The sequence below is a fragment of the Peromyscus maniculatus genome, chromosome 15 (assembly GCF_049852395.1).
Source record: "Peromyscus maniculatus bairdii isolate BWxNUB_F1_BW_parent chromosome 15, HU_Pman_BW_mat_3.1, whole genome shotgun sequence".
NCBI classification, from domain to species: Eukaryota; Metazoa; Chordata; class Mammalia; order Rodentia; family Cricetidae; genus Peromyscus; species Peromyscus maniculatus.
The window spans coordinates 6,425,515-6,446,950 of record NC_134866.1 but is presented as its reverse complement, the minus strand read 5'-3'; the positions used below and the strand labels follow the sequence as shown (position 1 = coordinate 6,446,950).

General features: G+C 39.5%; 1 long non-coding RNA gene and 1 pseudogene across 2 annotated transcripts in view; one reads left to right on the top strand and one right to left on the bottom strand.

Annotated features, from left to right (window-relative positions):
- Positions 1–21,436, bottom strand: part of LOC143268735 (uncharacterized) — a 38,556-nt gene that overhangs the window by 6,196 nt on the left and 10,924 nt on the right. The gene's annotated exons all lie outside the window — the stretch shown is intronic.
- Positions 1,744–19,973, top strand: LOC102911297 (uncharacterized; annotated as a pseudogene). Its single transcript, XR_013044852.1, has 6 exons — positions 1,744–1,888; positions 5,646–5,813; positions 8,990–9,116; positions 10,257–10,352; positions 18,976–19,593; positions 19,784–19,973. The product of XR_013044852.1 is annotated as an uncharacterized LOC102911297 (transcript).

Below are 21,436 nucleotides of genomic sequence, written 5' to 3'. Positions count from 1 at the left end.
AGAGGAGATGATATGGGAAGGAACAAAGTGGATGAGAACCAAGAAGGGGCAGAATTAGATGAAGGAATTAAGACAGAACCTAGAGGGGATCGCAGACAAGTGTAGAGAGAAATCAGGCTAAAGATGACCTAAATATGAGAGCAGAATATAAGCTTATAGCTGTCACAGAATAATAAAGTATATGGACTAAGGAGTTTCATGTACATATATTCATTTCATCAAAGATTATCAGCTGCTTGTAGATTCTTCCCGGACCCTGGGAGGGGACTATCGAGGGGCTGGACCCCCATAGTCCCTGATAGCTGGTCTCAAACTCAAAGAGATTCACCTGCCTCTGCCTCCCGAGTGCTGGGATTACAGGCGTGCACCACCACCGCCCGGCCCAGCTACATTCATTGTTAAGGCACTTCTGAGTCTTCATTCAGTGGACATTTGCGAATCCACACACCAGAGCCTCAAACCAAGGGTGGTTTCAAAATCTGCTTTAAAGATACTTTTCATTCCCTTGTTAGTGTATTATGCAAGTTTTACTTACGTGTCTGAACTGCCAGGCTGCAAATAATGACAGGGAGAGTTCTTTTCATTTTATTTTATTAACTTTTTTTTTCATTTATTTTACATACCAATTACAGTTTACCCGACCCCTCTCCTCCTACCCCTCTCCCCCACACATGCTCACATCTATCCCCCTCCCCATCCACTCCTCCTCTGTCTCCATTCAGAAAGGGGCAGGTCTCCCATGTGCTTGAACAAAGCATGACACAAGTTGAGGGAGGACTGAGCTCCTCCTCCTGCATAAAAGCTGGGCAAGGTAATCCAGCATGAGGAACAGTTTCAGGGAGACTTCTTCGTAATCATGAATGCTTGGCCTTTAGCTTAGGCTTCTCACCAGCTAGCTCTTATAACTTAATTTAACCTGCCTTTATTAATCTCCATTTTGCCCCATGGCTTTTCTTTCAATGTCTCCACCATTCTGTATGCCTGTCTTGGTCCTCAAGTAGCAGATGTCTCTATGCAGCTGGATTCATCTCTTCCCATGAATCCTGCCTGTCCTCTCCTGTGGATAGGGAGGTGAACACCAAACTGACTCCCCAGGGCTGTTTGAAACCAAAACGGTAGGCACATTGTTGTCAAGAAACCACATTTTTATACACTCTTATTAAGTCTCCATACATTACAAGAATAAGTTTCTGTTTTATAAGCCTAATGACCCTCCAAAACATGTTTTAACTTATTCTGAAGTTGTGACTCTGTGATGTATGCCCACTGTTTCCATTACAAAAAAACAAACCAAACAAACAAACAAACAAAAAAACCCTGTGAAATGATTGCACTTTCACATGACAAAAGTGTTTGTCCAGATACCTTGATGAATCCCCTCCCATGTGATGTATTGTTGAAGTTCAGCTATTTTTATTTCATCTTTCCTAACTGCCAATTATCTCGATAGCTGTTTTCTATTAACCCTAACCCTGCCCCATTAAGGGACCCCAGAAGGCAATGAGGGACTGCTCTCTGAAATACCGACTTTGGGAGAGAAAGCCAACGGACCAGTTCCCGGTGCACCTGTAAAACGAAGCTTGCTTTAATCAGACATTGGTGCAACTGGCTTTTCTCAGGCCTAACAGCTGTCCACCAGACTCAATTTCTTCCTCCCAACTCTTCTGCAGGCAGCCTAATTAATCCAGGAAGAATAAACATCATTTCACTAGGAGTCCAGGAATTCCTTTGCTCAGACTTCTGGGAAATGTAGTCCATGCGACTGTGACATCACAGGGAGCCCTCCAGGAAATCCCCTTCTAGTGTTTAGTCCACACACGTGAGTCTTCCCCAAAGTTGGGCGAGAGTCCCGTCCGCTCTGCATTCCTTCTGCGTCTCTGACATGGAGGTTGGTCCGGGGTGCAGCGCGGCCTAACGCACTGTGCGGGGTGCGGGGGTCCGACTTGGAGGGAGCAGACCTGGGCTGGGTGGGAGGGCGGAAGAAGCTGCCTTGGAGGTGCTGTGCTGAACTGGCTGGGACACGTGAGGTTGCAGGTCAGGGCTGGGGAGAGGGCGATAGGGACTGTGCCCTGAGTGACAGTTTCCTTAGGACGCCATGCGCAGCCAGTCCACCTTGGGCTTCCGGGACAGGAAAGCTGCCTGGTAGCGCGGAGTAGATGATAGTGCAAGTCCGGGATTGCAAACTCATGATGGTCAGCTGACTGCCTGCTCCTGAGGTGGAGCTGGGAGCTCAGTGAGCAGCTTTGGTGGAGAAGCATGCTTCTGTAGCTGAGCGGTTCTCACGTGGACGCGGTCAGATTTCTCAGAATCTGTAGAGCAAACGGGGTCTGGTCCTTCCTGAACTCTGTAGCCGGCCTAGTGTAACGGTCTTGAGGTCTTGATTGTGGTCATTTTGTCTGACAGGTAAAGAATTAAGAGAGGAAAAACCTAAGTCCCAACAGTTCACCCGTGGGAAATTCTGGAACACAGCTGACAGATCTACCAGAATTAGCTGCTATAGAAAAGCTTTGACTAGGGTGAGAGAACACACATTCTGCAGACATATGGAAGGAAAGATCCAGTGCAAAGCAGATTGGGGACTAGAGAAGCTGAACCCAGGTTCTCCTTGAGGGCTGGGTTTTCTTAACTCTTTGAAAGGTCCTCCGTCTTTAATTTAGGCCCCAGTAATTGTAAGAGAGTGCTTATGTCCGATTGTCCCAAAATGGTTTTGTCAGCATGTCTTCATCTGGCCTTGAAATTATTGAGTTTGTCTAATAGTAGGTCCCTAGAAACAGGTGGAAAACTCTCATGGCCTTGTGTTCCAGTGCCAGGCTTTTGTGTCAGGTCAGCAGGGTGAGGAAGAACTCACAGACTGTGTGTATTCATGTGATTTAAAGTGAAGTGACCTGTGATAAAAAAGAAACTCCAGTCTACTCTATTGCACATCCTTGTCATCTCTACATTTGTGAAGGGGAGACAGGACCTCTGGTCCTCCCCTGCTTCATAGCAAATTTCAAATGTGTCTTGGATACCCGAGTCTGTGACAGACTTGAATGTATTTTATGGACATGATTAATACCTTCTATTGTTCATTTCATGTTTCTTCCTTGTGCTTAACTTTTGTGGCCCATTAATGTGTAATTTTAACTTTTTCATTATCATGCTTTTTTATAGGTATTACATTTTTGTGATTACATACATGTTTTCATTTACTCTGTGAGGAAGAATTCCTCTTTGCCTGGCTTGAATATAGTGAATATCCATTCTTTTTGGATATTAATCTGTGTTTATCACTGTCATGACCTGATGTTGATTTCTTCTGGTTTCATTGGTTTCTTCCAGTTTGCTCCTTTCATTCTAATCTGAGACTCCATTATTTCTTCATTTCCATTCTGCAGTTCTTGACTGATGTGGCTGCTGTGGTTGCATTCCTGGGTCTTTTTCTGCAGTTGCAGCTGGGATACCTTCCCCTGTCCTTACTCCAGAGGTTCCACTGTGTGCAGATGCTTCTTACAGTGAGCCAGAACAAAACCACTTCCTCCCTGTCCTTCACATGGGCACTGCCATGTCCAACCAGTAAAGCAAAGTGCTCATGTTGGTTCCTGCTCTTCATAGGTCCAGTCCAGTTCCCCTTGTTGAGCAGTCCTGTCTCTTTCCTCACAGGCTTCTTTCATTGTATTCTAATGTCAGTGTGAGGGAGGGAGTTCCTTGTGTCTACAACTCATGCATGAGCCTTGCTGTTTTAGACATGTCATATCTGGAAAACTCTGGAGGGGAGGTGTGCTGGGTGAGGACATTCAGTTTCTGCCGATTGATCTTTATGATTATGTCAGAAGCCGTGGAGAACATTGCAGAAGATTTGAACAGAAGTCAAATACATATGTAAGGAATAAACCTGAGCAGCCCAGATTTTCATTACATCGTCAGCTCTGGTTATCTTTGTGCCTGTCCTAGTGTCCTCCAGAGTCATTATCGAATGCAGCAACATATTTTGAGTTGAACGTTGTGTGTGGTTCAATGACCAACTCTTTCAAAATCTGCATTCCATTGTTCTCTTCTTTGCAGCATCTGTATGAATTTAAGTCAGATCTATTAGAGTGTATGTCCTAAATCTTTATTGGATATATTCCACATACTGTTGCTTTAAGAAGACTCAGAAACAACACATGGACTATAAAATCCAAAAATACATCTAGACATCTAATGTACAGAGCAAAGCATGTGATACTTATTTTGAAACTAAAATGATAATTACATATTGCAGATACTTTTTTTTTTATTGGTCTTTTCGAGACAGGGTTTCTGTGTGTAGCGTTGAAGCCTGTCCTGGAACTCACTCTGTAGACCAGGGTGGCCTAGAACTCACAGAGATTCTACTGCCTCTACTTCCCAAGTGCTGGGATTAAAGGCCCGAGCCACCACTGCCCAGCCAAAGCCAATACTATATTTTGTCTCCTCTATTTTTTCATAGTTTAACCAACTTTCTGCATCATAAAATTGCATGACTTGGTGATTTGAAGCAAAAATTAGTGATTGTTTCGTGGGACAGTTGAAGTCCTGGGACAAAGATCCAGGCATTGCGTCTTCATGATGTGCGTGCTACGTATTGAGAGCAGCACTTTATGTAATCAGTAGATCGGCGATTTTCAATGGAGGGTCACTATGTTTTAGATTCTGACTGGAATTCCAGTCTTCTCTTTGCATATTATTTTGACTTCCCACCAATATCCTGCTAGTCTTCAGTTTTATCTGACTCTCTGAAAAGATATTTCTAAGGGACACCGTCAGAAGATTCAGGAGTTCTTATTACATCTACCCTGTCCATTTTGTTGTCCTAGGCTCGCTTCTAGAACCAGCCACCATTCAAGTGGAGTTCTATATCTACTTCCTAATTATGGGAAGAATGTGTAACAATTTTTAATGAATGGCAATTATGCAGACATAATTTGCATTTTTTTCTCCATTTAAAGTGAACTTTGCCAGTATCAAAGGCCCTTGAAATGCTTGCTGTTAATTTAATTGGGTAGAATCTTTACTAAATGATATCCAGTTCACAGACACACTACCTTCCACCCACAGCTTCTCACAGGAGACTGGCCCAGGACAGCAGACACTTCCCCATGTAGAATGGTGCTATCTGTGCTGGGCAATGTGGGGAGTGGTCCTTACAGCTGACCCTGCTTTGGGGACTGCTCAGGTTCTCTCAGGGGTTCAAGATTCCATCTTCATCTTCTCTGGGCTCTGGCCCTCCTCCACTGTGGTCATTTTTCCCTCTTCTTGGTGACCCCCTAGTTCTGTCGTCTCCCCTTTCCTAATGCTGGGACCTTTAGTGCAGCTCCTCATACTGTGGTGACCCCAACCTAAACTTATTTCCCCTGCTGCTTCATAACTGCAAGTTTGCAAAGGTTATTTACTGTAATGTAAATACTTTTGGCAATGATGGTTTGCCAAAGAGGTCATGACCCACATTTTGAGAACCAGTGCCCTAGTTAAAACAGAGTGGGATCTGATTTTCTCTTGCTTAGTAATGGTGGTAACATGGTGGTAACATTCTATACTAGCTACGAAGAAGATTCCAAAATGATTCAACTTCTTTTCCCTTGGGAAGTTAGTGGGTATTTTATTCACCAAATTGCTCAATTCTGCCATTTCTCGAATATCTGCAGGCTTCCTCATTGCTGCTCAAGTCTGCACTTTATTTAAAGACATTTCTCTATGTAGTCGTTCTTCATGGAGGATATGTTTCATTTGTCCCAAATTCTTGTACCATGCCCTACAGACACAAGAGTGAGGGGATTGGAGCTGGATCTGACCTGAAGGTCTCCTGTCTAAGGGTGAGTTTGCTCAGTGCTGGAAGGTGCTTTGAAAGCTCCAAGGGAGAGAAGCAACAAATAGTCCTGCTTAGCTGTTACAACCATGAACCACAACAATGACCCATATGGCATATCTCTAAAAGTGTCGAAGTGCCTCTCACATCCTGGCCTTAGCGGCAGCTGTCAAAGGGACTTAGAGGGGACAGGAGACCTACAGAATGCTTGGAGCTGCCTCTGATGACATGTTAGGTCTTAAATCATGGAGGAGAACATACTAAGGCCACTAAACCGTCATAATCCCTAACTGCACTCCAAGTACTTCTCCTTAGACCTAACTGAGTGTAACTGTCACTGCTCATCAAAGGCACTTCTTTCTGCAGCACAGAGAACATTCCAGAAAACTAAAACTTACAAAGTGCACAGGACTGTTGTCTGAGGTGCTGTGACCCAAAAGATACCCTGCACCACAATCCCTGCACATGAGGCTCAGGGAATATCTCTGCAGAGGGGGCATATTGATTATGAGAGCCAGAGGTCCAGGAAGTCCGCTGTGAGGTTGTGCCTTCTAGAAAGTGAAGGGAAGCTGCATCCATGATACCCCAACCACATGGCTGCCTGAACAAGACCTGAACAGTGACAGTGGCACAAGATCCCCTGCAGGGGGCAGTCTGCTGGGTAAGCATCAAAATGTAGGCACCTGAGAACTACTGAGAGAGGGAGAATTAGTCTTCCCCAGGGATGAGAGTGCTCACTGTTCATCTAGTAACAAGTGGTCAGTCCTCAAAACATACAGACAGTCAACAGTGAACAGAATCAGCCATCCATATTTATATAGTTATCTATATCTTTACATATATGTCTATTTATGTGCTGTTTGTGTGTAACAATAATAATTACAGAAGTATACACTATGTGTTTGAGATGGACTGTAGGGGGACATGAGAGAAGTTGCAATGATGAGATAGAGGGGAAATGACATACTTATATTTTAACTTAATTTTTTCGGAGAAAAATTACACTCTTGCCACTTGTGACAATATTGGTGAAACTGTAAGTTATTTTAGGCAGTAAAGGTAAACAACACATGATCTCATCAAATGTTAAATGTAATGAATTGAGACTTATGTAAGAAAGAGATATGTTAAAAATAAAGAATCATAGGTAACAGAAGTTGGAGATATATCAGTATTTTCCCTTGACCAGTGACATCAGGAAGCCAACATTTGGGACTTCCTTGTTGTGGAAAATTAGTTTAACTATGTAAAGATGTTTTGCATTTGTTTATGGAATATTTGTTTGACTATGTAAAGATGTATTGCATTTGTTTACCTTGCCTGCCTAAAGCACCTGATTCATCTAATAAAAAGCTAAATGTCCCATAACTAGCCAAGAGGTACAGGTGGGAATTCAGTGCAAAAAAAGCAAGAGGAGGAATCGGGGAGACAGAGACAGAGGGAGATGCCAAGGGCCAGCTGGACAGACATGAGGAAGCAGGAAAGCAGGACATAAACAATGAAAGAAAAGTAAAAGCAACAAGGCAAAACTGATGAATAGAAACAGATTAAGTTAAGTTATAAAAGCTAGAGGGACAAGCATAAACTAAAGGCTAAGCTTTCATAATTAATAAGAAGTCTCCATGTCATTATTTGGGAGCTGGTTTGTATCCCAAAGAAAAATGTCAGCTACACTTTCTGAGCAATGAATGCTCTGGGACACTGTGAAAGGAGGGAGAAGCCCCCAGTACTGTTGTCCGGAATGGTGGATGTGTGTAAGCATTATGTAGGGTGCATTTCAGATGCCTGGAAGATAGTGTTTGAAGAGGTGACCATATCATAACTGATAAAGAGGATCCAAAGGTTAACCATGAAGTTATTAAAAAAATACCTCAATATTACATAAAATACTAATATTTTGTGTATTGATAAAAAGGAGAAATAATGTGTGACTATTCCCATAGGTCATTCTTGGACTTTACTCAATAAAATATGAAAAACATAACTTCTAAAGTTAGAAACATTTGATATACAAAAATAGCTTCAGCAATTATATTGCTCAGCTTCATCACAGTGATGCACAGATTTCATATGTGCAAAACGTGCTCTAAGAATATCACAAACATATCAGTTAATACCCGTCAGAGAAAAGACAGCAAGGGAAAATGGCAAAAAGATCCAGTGATGTCTATTCTATGTTAAATCTCAACAGTGTTGTTAGTCTTGTACTTGCCTGTTTTCTCACATGATCAGATACGTAAATGACATTCAGTCTGTGAGTTCTGCCCCTGCCTGCTCCTTCTCATGTCCCTTGTCACCATCATTTGTATCATCAGTGAATCTGTAGATCCTGAAACCCAGATGACAGCCCGAGCTGCTGCATCAGACTCTGTATTTTCATTTCACCTCACATTCGTGATTGTGCTTATCAACTGTTGAGAAATTCCTTCTCCCCCACCATGACTTCCTCCTGATAGAAATGTGTGTGTGGTGCATAATAGCATAGGGCACTAAATTGATGTTTTTGGATGCATTTATTTTTACATTTCATCTGTCTTAAATGGATTATGTCCAACTGGGCTTATAGGATCTCTTACATTGTCTTTCCTTGAAGATGGGTCCAGTTTGAGATCATGTGACCATTTCAGAGAGTATGAAGAATATTACTCACCTATGTAAGAAACATTTTCAGCTCTCTTTCCTCCTGTGAAAAATTTAGATTTCTGTCCACAGGCACATAATGCCTGTGTTAGGATTTTTATTGCTGTGATCAAGACCATGATGAAAGACATCTTGGAGAAGAAAGGGTTTATTTTAGACTACAACTTCAGGTAACAGTCCATCACTGAGGGAAGTCAAGGCAGGATCCTGAGGCAAGAATTAGGGCAGAAGCCACAGAAGAACACTGCTTACTGACTTGCCCAGCCTGTTTTCCTAGACCATATAGAACTGCCTGCCCAGGACAAGTACCACCCATAACGGGCTGTGCTATGTCATTTCAATCAGTAATTAGTAAAATGCCACCTAGGATTAGCTACAGGAAGTCTCAGGTAGGCATTTTCTCTATTATGTTTCTCTGTTATCAAATGACCCTAGCTAGTGTCAAGTTGACAGGAGAACTCTCCAGCCCAATGCATCTTGGTATTTATATTAATAGTTTTAATTAAACTAAAGTGTGGTATCATTCATTGATCTTTATTTCAGGAAATGCTGTCTTTTTGGGATGTGGCCATTGATTTCTCTCCAGAAGAAAGGGAATGCCTGGAGCCTGCTCAGTGGAATTTGTACAGGGATGTGATGTTGGAGAATTACAGCAACCTTGTGTTCCTTGGTGAGGCTCTCATCCATAGTGAATTCTCATTTCACCATCAACATGTAGCTTCCTCACTTTGTATGGTATCTCATGGGAGCATTTCAACAGCCATTTTCATATCCTTTGTTTTCAGAAAAATTAGGGAGATTGCTGTATTAAAAATCATTTTGGGGCTGGTGAGATTGCTTAGTTGCTAAGTGTACTGAATGCTTCTCTAGAGGACCCAGATTCATTTCCCAGCACCCATATGCAGCTTACAACTGTCTGTGATCCCAAGACCTGTCACCCTCATGCTGTGTGATATTTTTTTGTGTTCTGACAAATACAGCTTGCTTTAGTCAGAGGACAGAGCTAGCCACTGTCTGACCATAGAGGTTTGGAGGACTGTAGAGAGGGACAGGAAGTGGTAAGGCGGGGCTGAGACAGGATCTCGGCCCTTTCGGATGGAGGAATGGAAGAGGCAGCAAGTCAGTGGTGGCTGCTCCCAGGCTTCTCTGATCTTCCAGGTTCTTTCCCCAATATCTGCCTCCTGATTTTTTTATTGATAAAGTTAATTAGATTAAAGCTTCATCCTTACACAGACATACATGCAGGCAAAACGCCAATGCGTATGAAAAATAAAAAGTCAATAATTAATCATTTCCCTATTGTTCTCTTTTTGTGTTTAACCTTTCTATGTTGGAATTATGTTTCCTTCACTCTAGTGGGATTGTTAGAAATTCAGTGACATGACACATGGAGTACACTTATTAGTTAAAGTGTTTCACACTTCAGTTTTAATGTTCTTTTCCCTTTTAAATGAACCTCAGAATATGGAAGTTGTAAATTCCTTTATGTAGTGTAGTGATCCTGTCAGAAAACATTTAAGGAACTGATTGTCTGCAATCATGTATTACATCATCTCTTTCCCTATAAGCCATGTACTGGAAAGGACAGGTTAATTCCAAGTAAAAGAACACATAAACAGCTCGGTGGTGGTGGTGCATGCCTTTAATCCCAGCACTTGGGAGGCAGAGGCAGGTGGATCTATGTGAGTTCGAGGCCAGCCTGGTCTACAGAGTGAGTTCCAGGAAAGGCACAAAGCTACACAGAGAAACCCTGTCTCAGAAAAACAAAACAAAACACATAAACAATCTTCTCCCCTTTTCCTACAAACAGGTCTTATTGTGTCAAAGCCACACCTAGTGACATTTTTGGAGCAAAGACAAGAGCCTTCATATGTGCAGAGACAAGCAGCAGCCAACGTGCATCCAGGTGTGTAGGAATGAAGGGTTTGGGGGCAGAGTTGAGGTCCAAATATTTAACAGAAAGGCAGGCTTTCCCATGTGCCTTGAAACATGATTCTATGGTAATCATTCTTTAGGTCTCTCCTTCCTGTCTTTGTTGTCAAATACATCTCTTAGTTGTTTATGTTGTTTGAATCTCTTAAGCTTTGTATTTCCCCAACAGAGAGCTGTGCTTCTATTTACAGTGACTTCCAAGGTTTTTGTGTTTGTCTTATTTTGTTTTGTTTTTGTTGTTGTTATTGTTGTTGTTGAGTCTCCGTTATAGTGTAAAACTCAGGGAAAGAGAACTCAGTGCTGGTCAGACTGAGAGTCATTTATTTGCAGAGGTTGAGAATAGACTCATACCAGAAAGATCTCTACACCAAAGTGAGCATGATTGGGTTTATTAAGCCAAACCCACAATTCCATTGCTGAGAAGCAGGCAGAGACAGAAACCTCAACACTTTCAGTTCTACTGATTAGAACAATTTGAAGGAGGGAAGCAGTTGGATAAAACTCATGCAAAGTAGTCACTTTGGATAGTTCTTTCCAAAATGATCTTAGGGATGATTCAAAACATTAACATGTTGTGTAATGGGGTTGTATTGGGCCATTAGGTACCCTGATTTAACAAAGGCTCTTTGGTTTTCTCAACACTTTTACCAACAGTTGATTCAGCAGGGCCTGACCATTAGTCGGGAAGAGGAAGACAAGATGAGCTACAGGGCCTTGCACTGTTGACTCAGGGATGCCTAGCAAACCAGTTTTGGTACAGTGATTGTGTGCCTCTCCTCCGTGGCTGTTAGTAGTGTTAGGCTTTTCATTGTGTTGTGAGGCTGCATGCTTTTTTGAGTTGTTTTTTTTTTTTTTAACACATTTGTCATATATTAGGTCTAACTCTTATTTGGATATATTCCAAGTCACAGCTTGTTTGAAAAATTATAATTTTTTATGTATAAACCTGATATTCCCAGATACATGAGAACTAGTAAAATGTTTTGTTTCAGATCCAGTCAGGGTAGCCACTGTGGCCAGCCCGATAGGAAGCATTATAATTAACATTAGCATGAGTCCAATGGTAGGAAGTGATCTGGTGGTCCCTTCTCAGTGTCTCCTGCTGATTCTCAAACTTCTTTAAAGTGTACATTTTTATTGGCTTCTAGATTTGTAATTGCAGTAAGGCTAAGGAGTGTAGGTGGTGTTCTTCATTGGGACCATGATCAGCTCTATCCCACTAGCAATTCCCAAATAACCACTTGAAGAATTAATATTAATTATAAATGCTCAGCTGATAGTTCAGGCCTATTACTGACTAGCTGTTTTATTTTAAATTAACTCATATGTCCTATTAATTCTCTGCCATATGGCTGTACCTTTTCTTCATATCACATGTTTATCTCCTTCTCCTCTGTATCCTGATGACTCCTCTGGCTCTGCCCTTTCCCTTCCCAACATTCTCTCTGCCCCTAAAATTCTGCAAACAATACCTCTTCACAGTGTGCAGAAGAATTATTCCACAGCTTTTCTCCCTTTTTGTCTAATTAAAAAGGAAGGATTTAATTTTAACATAGTAAAACTATAACAAAAACAGTTGTCAAGTAAGCATTACAGTTACAATAACCAGTTCATTTGTATTTGGCAAATTTAGAGAAAGTATTTTACTAGCTATCTTATCTTTGTGAGTCAAAAAACTTTTATATCTAATTTACCTTTTATCATAACTAAGGAAAACTTCAAGTCTAATTATTTAGTCTTTAATTCAATCAAAGACCCCAGAAGGGTGAAATCTTACCTAACAACGGGGACTTCTGATTGCCTGGACAGTCACCCAAAGTTCTTCTGTAACACTGAGACATTCATCTTTGGCCTATAAGCCTAGAATATTTGGACAGACATTTTTGAGAAGCAGGGAATTTTGAAGAACTGTTCTACCTTGTCTTGGCAAAGTTTGGTAGTCATTCTGTTTTGTATACTATTAGTCCAGTTTGGACAGTATACTGTCAGCAATTGAGGTAATAGCAGTTTCCTTGTCAATGGCTAGCTTTTGCCATAAAGAAAATAAACTCCATACAGATTTTTTTCAATGCCCATCATCTTCTTTGAAGTAAATTGGTGCTGCCAGGACCACACACATCTCATTGTTATTAAAAAAAAAAAAAGAACCTATGTTATGAAAACATCTTTAATGTCACATTCTATAGATCTATTAATTGTTTGAACATGACCTGTGTATCTAAAATATATCTCTCTTTGAGCCTGAAAACATACCTAACCTACTACAAATTTGATTGTAATAGGTGACTAACTAATAACCTTGCATTTCTTTATTATCCTAAATAGTTTATAATAATAACTTTTGAGGACTAATAATCTGCATTACATTGTTAAATTAGTTGCATAAGTACAATACCTTGAACAAGATTAGAAATGTATGTACAGTATGTTCTAACAAATATAACCTCAAATTTGTATCAATATACAAAAATATGAACCAATGTCAGGTATTTAAAACTAGTAGTTGTTCTTTTTGTTTAAAAGTAGACTCAATAATCTACTTTTTTATCCTATCATATCTATACCCTCTTTTTTCTTTTCAGAGTAGATTGAGTAACCTACCCTTTTATCCTATCATATCTATATCCCCATTTTTCTTTACAAAACAAGATCTCTGAATTGAATCTCCTTTGTTCAACTTTTTTTCTTGATCATTACCAATAACATGTAACCAACCACTCTAAATGGTGACAAATATACATAACCCATTGAATGACCTAAAACTACCAACCCTACCTCTTGGGAATATGGGTATCATGTTCTTAAATATACTTCCTGCTATCTGAGGGTAATGGAATCTTTATGGTATGCTGAAAAATGTTGGGATAATTATCAAGTTCTGATATCCAATGTCTCTTCATAGCTGTTGTTCCTTTCTCCTTAGCATGTAGAAAATTCAAAGTTAATAAAGCATTATGCAATCTATTTCTGGGGGTCTTTATTACCCCTTTATATTTATTTAGCATATCCTTTAGAGTTCAATTTCATCTTTCTGAAATACTTGCCCTGTTGGTTTGTGTGGTGTTTCTGAATTATGCTTTATATTGTAATAAGCAAAAACGTGTTTCATTTTACTAGAGACATATGCTAGAGCATTGTCAGTCTTAATTTGTACAGGTAGACCCATGATGGCCATAACTTCTAACAAATCTGTGATTACAGAATCAGCCTTTTTGAAACTCAAAGCAGTTGCCCATTGAAATCCTGAATAGGTATCAGTGGTGTGGTATACATATTTTAATTTACTAAATTCCAGGAAATGAAACTTCCATCTGACAGATTTCATTATTTTGAGTACCCTTTGGGTTCCTTCCAGCAGGCAGTGGAGTTTGGTTGTATTAAGAACAAGTAGGACATTTTCTTATAATTTCCTTGGCTTGTTGTCAAGTGATAAAAAATCCCCTTTCAAACCCTTGCTATTGACATAATGTTTTGTTTTTATTTTTATCAAATTCTGATGCCTCCAGCACATTTCCTATCAATAGTTGCTCCATTTCATCATTACCTTTTGCTAGAGGGCCTGGCAGACCCATATGGGATTTGATGTGTGTTATATATAAGGGGTGATTTCTATTCCTGATTATTTCTTGTAATTGTATAAGTAACAAAGTTAATTCGGAATCATCAGGAATAAATTCAGCAGTTTAAATGTTTAAAAAAAAACTCTTTTTGCATACAGAGAGGCTATAACTATGTTAAGGGGTTCTGTAAAATCCATTAATATGATAAGAATAGCATATCATTCTGACGTTTGAACAGAATCATAAGAGATTTGGGATACTTAACTTAAATTTTATGATTTATAACATGCCTTTCCTGATTTGTTTTGATCAGTATAAAATGTAGTGCCTCCAGAAATTGATGTTCCCCTTACAATGTGAGGAAGAATTGAGTTAGTTCGTTTTATAAATTTAATTCTCTTGCTTTTGGTATATTTGATGTTAATCTTCCCTCAAAAATTACTGAAAGCTCTTTGCCAGTCTTCATGTTCTGCCTCTAAAGAGAAAATTTCATTATTTGTAAAAGGTGATTTCCACTGGGTCTAATCCTGCTTATTATGAAATCTTAATTTTCCTATTTTTGCTCTGTTTATGTGGTAAAATATCCATTCAAAGATATTATCTTCCCTCTGCATTAAAATTCATGTAGGAGAATGTGTAGAGGGTAAAATAAACAGAATGCAATCAAGCTCTGGATCCAAATGATCCACATGTGCATCCTATAATTTTTTTTTTTCACCAAAGCCAATTCTCTCTCATCTTTAGCTGATAATTCTCTTGGGCTATTTAAATTCTTGTCACCCTCTAAGGTTTTGAACAAATTACCTATTTTATATCCTACATTTTTTGTTCTCTGTGCTGTAGCTGTTCCATCAACCCACTGGTATGATTTTTTACAATAGACATTTGGTTATTTAATTGCTCTGGAAGGGGCTTCTTCTATGATGGCAGGAAAGGACTGAACTGAAATTGCCATGGGGGCCTCTGGAAATCACCTCTCCTATCCAAGTATCATCATGGTCTTGAGAATCAATATTAATTGTATCTCAGATCCATTCCTCCAAGGGTGCTGATCTTGCCTTTAATGGCCTAATTAGCATTTTGCATTGTACATTAGCATTTTCAAAAGCCAGACATTCAATTATTATCTATCTAGCTTCTGAATTTGGTATCATTCTATTTATTGCTGAATATAGCCTTTGTAAAAATAAAAAAAAAATCCATGAAGGTTTATTTAGGGGTCCGTATAACTTTAGTAAATGACTCAATTTTCTTTCCTACTTCTTCAATTTTGTCCCAAGCATTCAAGGGTGCCATGTGGCATAGAATTAGCATGTGGTCATCATATAAAGATTGTCTTTGTATATTAGCATAGTCACCAGAGAAGTTGATCTTGGGAAATTGCCATATCTCTAGCCCTGCATCATTGTTCTATAGTGTTATTCTCCTCTTTTCACCAGACCAGCCTCGAGGACAACTGTAACCAAATCTGTCCAGTCTTGAGGGATAATTCTATTACAAGTTGACCATGAGTTTAACATCTGCTTTACAAATGGAGAACGCATGCCATATAAGACTATAGCTTCTTCTTCTTTTTTTTGGGGGCGGGGGGAGGTTCAAGACAGGGTTTCTCTGTGTAGTTTTTGCACCTTTCCTGGAACTCACTTTGTATACCAGTCTGGCCTCGAACTCACAGAGATCCGCCTGCCTCTGCCTCCCTAGTACTGGGATTAAAGGCATGTGCCACCACCGCCCGGCAGACTATAGCTTCTTTAAATCTCCTCAAATCTATCATTTCCACAGTATCCCAGTTAGCTTATACAGCCTTGAGCATTTGGCAGTTCCTGTAAGGTTACTGGATAGATTAAGGTGAGCTGTTTGAAAATCTTCAGCTGTTTCTTTGTAACCATATAATTCAATGCTGAGATAGGTGCTCCTTTAAATTCTTCTGTCTGGGTCTGAATTTCTCTATGATTTGTTTTAACAAGTTTTCTAAAACTTTTATCTTGGCACTCAAATTAACTAATGTTTTTAATGATAAAACAAAAATGACCAAACAAATAATGTTCATAATTGATGTTATATAAATCCCAACAACATTAATTATCCTTTCATTTAATTGTTCCATTTTCAGACCACATAATGTGTTATAAACCAAATTCCCTCTGTAGATGTAACCAACTGTCTTATTAAATAAGAAACACAGAACCGATGCAAAGAAGAAAGCCAAGAGGTCAGAGCTAAGAGCTAAAACCTTACCCTTCCTCCTGCAGTGGTCCTACCTCTCCGAACCAGAACTACTTCCTGTGTGTTTGTCTTTTTATAGTGTTTCTGTTCTGCCTTCTCATTGGTTGTAAACCCAACCACATGACTGCCTCGTCATGGCCTGTCTGTATAGACCTCCAGGTTTTCTATGATTGGTATTGAGATTAAAGGCATGTGTATCCAATACTAGCTGTATCCCTGAACACACAGAGACTTACCTAGCTCTGCCTACCAAGTGCTGGGATTACAAGCATATGCCACCACTGCCCTGCTTTCCTATGGCTTGCTAATAGCTCTGACCCCCCGGGCAACTTTATTTATTAACATACAAATAGCATTTTAATACAAATAAAATATCACCATATCCCTCCATTGTAAAAATGTTAAAAAATTCTCTTTTAACTAATTTCTCCCTTTAAGAAATCTTGACTCACCAAATTTGCCAACAGTGATGACCTAGAGGTGAGGCTTACTCATCTGCATAGAACTATAAAAGCCCAAGCAGGTTTCAAGACAGTTATTTAGCATGGTATCAGCCCGAGATGCGGATCCAGAGAGAGCCCACCACCCACCAGGAGAAAAGAAGTGAAAGACCTTCCGACTGGATTCAGCTGGTTAGGGACTCTGGCCCACATGGAGTGGAGACTGGCTGTGTGCACCTAGGCTTGAGCAGGGGCCTGTAGGGCCACAGGCAAGTGGGTTGTTTCATGAATTACTACCACAAATGTTGGGGCACCAGATGTAACTTAACATTCATATTAACCAAGATTTTTAGTGATAAAACAATAATGATCAGATAATATTTAAAATTGACATTATGTAAATTTCATCTACCTTAATTATCCTCTCATTTAATTGTTCCTTTTTCAAACTGTCTGGCATATTGTCATGCAGAGACCTAACTCCCTCTATTCTAATAGTGTGTCCCATTTTTTAATGTGTGATAAGATTCTCTTTTAACTAATTTCCCCAGATTATATATATATATGTGTGTGTGTGTGTGTGTGTGTGTGTGTGTGTGTGTGTGTGTGTATGTATATATATATATACATATATATATACACACACACACATATATATAGGGAAATGCTGAAAGATCAGAGAGATGAAGGAGCTAGCTCAGCCACTTCTTACCTCCCCACTCCTTTGCTGGAAAGGAACCAAGCGTCTGTTTCTGCCTGCCTTATCACTTCTTCTCTCCACCCAGCCTTATCACTTCCTCTCTCCACCCAGCCTTATCACTTCCTCTCTCCACCCAGCCTTATCACTTCCTGTTTCCTCCTCACAAGTGCTGGGATTAAAGGTGTGTGGCACCAGGGCCTGGCCTCTATGGTTAACTAGTAGCTAGCTCTGTCCTCTGATCTCCAGGCAAGCTTTATTGGTTAGAGCACAAACAAAGTATCACCACAAGGGCAGTTTCTTTGTCCTAATGGCTAGCTTTTGCCATAAAGAAAGCACACTCCATATGGAGATTCTTTAATGCCCATCATCTTCCTTGAAGTAAATGGGTGCTGCCAGAGGCAGACGTGTTTTTCTGGCAAGAAAACCTTATGTATTAAACAATTTTAAATGCCACATTCTGTAGGTCTTTGAAGTGTTTGACAGATCTGCTGACTCTTCTGACTGGACCCGTGGCAGAGCCTCTGTCATATATTATCTACCACTTTGCTGAGGACTCCTTACACAATCAGGCATTGACATCTCAGCTCTGGGATTAGCTTTGTTGAAAGGAGGAAATTAAAAAACAGGAGACAGGGCATGGCCATTTAAACTAGCATGTAGTTCGTATACCAGTTGGGTGGCATGTATAGGTATAGGGATCCTTTCGGTATCCTCCACTATCAGAGGTAGGTGGATCTCTAAGTTTGAGGCCAGCCTGGTCTAGATAGTGAGTTCCAGGACAGCAATGTTTATACAGAGAAACCTTGTCTTGAAAAAGCAAAAACAAACAAAAAAGGAGACAAGTAAATTTGTCATCTAGTCACTGACGAATATGCTGTCTCCGATAAAATTTGTGTAATGCACAGGTGATCCTGAAGATTCTTATCATGACTCAAAATGTTTCAGATATATATTTTCTTCTCATCCAAATAAAACATAACATATTGTACTGAATATATGAGCTATAAATTCAATATTTTTGTGTATCACCTACTTCTTGTGCAGCATATCTTTTGTACCTTCCAAAATAAAACTCTACATGAAGGATAGTTATTTTGTATTTAGATGATACAAATTCACACAGTCAAATTATCTTTCTCGTTTTCTGGCTTAGTTTCTTTATAATTTTATGGGTGTCTGGCCATAGAACATCTCTATTGGTTTATTTCTGTTAGTGAAATGCACTGACATCTTAGCTATTTAAGTTTGAATAATTTGCCATATATCTGGGTTCTATTTGGTTGTGCCTTTATTCTAGTAGATGTATAGACTATTTCTACCTACAAGATTTTATCATTAATGCTTACTGCCTATAGGTTTTGAAGTGTACTGTAGTTTCTCACTGATGTTTCAATATGTATGAGTAAATGTTTCCTTTTAAAAATAGAAACATTAGCCGGGCGGTGGTGGCGCACGCCTTTAATCCCAGCACTCGGGAGGCAGAGGCGGGCGGATCTCTGTGAGTTCGAGGCCAGCCTGGGCTACCAAGTGAGTTCCAGGAAAGGCGCAAAGCTACACAGAGAAACCCTGTCTCGAAAAAACCAAAAAAAAAAAAAAAAAAAAAAAAATAGAAACATTAAGTATAAAGAATATTTCCTAGCCTTTGTTTATGTCTCAACTTTTACTCTATAGGAACAACACCTAATGATTATAACATTTACAACAAAGCCATTGATTGTAACCCACTGCATATTCAACACCAGAGAATTCATACAAAGGAAAAACTCTACAAGTGTGATGAATGTGGAAAGGGCCTAAGTTCTCATAAAACACTTTCCATACACAAGAGACTTCATACTGGAGAAAAACCTTATATGTGTATAATATGTCGTAAGGCTTTTAATACTCGAGCATCACTTTTTATACACCAGAAAAATCATACTGATGAAAAAACCTACAAATGTGAAGAATGTGGCAGATTATTTTACTATCCTTCAATGCTGAAGCAACATCAAAGAATCCATTCTGGAAAGAAACCCTACAAGTGTGAAGAATGTGGCAAAGCTTTTTATGAGCTATCATTCCTTCAGGTGCATCAGCGAATTCATTCTGGAGAGAAACCCTACAAATGTGAAGAATGTGGCAAAGCTTTTTATGAACCATCATTCCTTCAGGTACATCAACAAATTCACACTGCAGAGAAATCCTACAAGTGTGAAGAGTGTGGCAAAGGATTTTCTTACTTTGCACACCTTAAGCAGCATCAGACAGTCCACACTGGAGAGAAACCATACAAGTGTGAGGAGTGTGGTAAGTGCTTTTCCTTATCTTCATCCCTTAGACGACATCAAACAATTCACTGGGAAGACAATCCCTACAAGTGTGAAGAGTGTGGCAGATGTTTTTATTCATCTTTATCCCTTAGAGGACATAAAAAAATCCATTCTGAAGACAATCCTTATATGTGTGTACAATGTGGCAAACGGTTTTCCTGTTCTAGGCATCTTCAGGAACATCGAACAGTTCATACTGGAGAGAAACCATACAAGTGTGAAGAGTGTGGTAAATGTTTTTCCTTATCATCATCCCTTAGACGACATCAAATAATTCACTGGGAAAACAACCCCTACAAGTGTGAAGAGTGTGGCAGATGTTTTTACTCATCTTCATCCCTTAGAGGACATCAAATTATCCATTCTGAAGTCAATCCTTATATGTGTGTACAATGTGGCAAACGATATTCCTCTTCTAGGGATCTTCAGGAACATCAAACACTTCATACTGGAGAGAAACTGTACAAGTGTGAAGAATGTGGCAAAGACTTTCGGTATCACTCAGGCTTTATGAAACACAAGAGAGTTCATACAGGAGAGAAATCCTAAAACTGTCTTAAGTTTACTTCTTCAACCCTTAAAACACATCAAACTATTCATTCTGACTACAAATTCCATGAGTGTGTGAAGTGTAGTAAAATCTTTGCTAACTATTCAGATCTTACCCACCTCTAATGAATCCATAGTGGAGAATATTAAGTTAATTATTTTGGAACGTTAACATGAACATCCAACTTCCAAGAGCACAAATGCTAAGAATGTCACCAGAGAAAATTATAAGCATCTCTTTGCTGTAACCCCCATCAATTTGTTCAAGCAATATCTTTGAAATTTGCCTTGATTAATGAGTCTCTTTCTTTTGTAACTATAAATGTTCCATGAAACCTTCACCATGTCCTAACTTTGTCCATTTGGTGCCTGGAATCTAAGGACTAGGCTGTGTCATAGTTACTGTTCTTTTTCCCAGTGGAGTCATTCAAACTTCAAACACTTCAGAGATCTACAGAATATGGCATTTAAGGTATTTCAATAACGTAGATTTTTTTTTCTTTTTTTATGATAAGAGACATGTCTGCTCCTGGCAGCATGAATCTACTTCAAAGAAAATGATGGGCATAGAAGAAACTCCTTATGGAGCTTACTTTCTTTGTGGCAAAAATTAGCCACTGGGTAAGAAAGTGCCCTTACTTTGACTGCTGACAATATATAATCTCAGGACTAAGTATAGCAGGGACTCTGAAACTCAGCTGGCATTTCTCATTTCTCTTTTTAATTTTAAACCCCATTATTTTGAAAGTAAAAAAAGTTCATATGTGAAAATTAACAAGACCTGAAAACTACAGTGTTGTGGAATGTTATTTTAACTAGCTAAATACGTGTTTCATTTGTTTATGCTATGGAATATTACTTTAACTATATAAAGATGTGTTACATTTGTTTCTGCTTCCTTGTTAATCATGTAAAGATGTGTTCATTTGTTTCACCTTGCCTACCTAAGGCACCTGATTGGTCTAATAAAAAGCTGAATGGCCAATAGCTGGGCAGGAGTGGGATGGCAGGGCTTGAAGGCAGAGAGAAAAAATGGCAAGAGAAATCTAGGATGGAGGAAAAGGAGAAGAGAACAAGGCAGAGAGAGACACACCAGGACCAGAGGTCAGGAAGCTCCAGTAAACAATGGATACAGCAGGAAAGCAAGATATATAGAACAAAAGAAGGGTAAAAAGCCCTGACACAAAATGTACATGAAGAGAAACAGGTTAAGTTATAAGAGCCAGCAAGAAATGAACCTAAGCTAAGGCCAAGCATTCATAACTAATAAG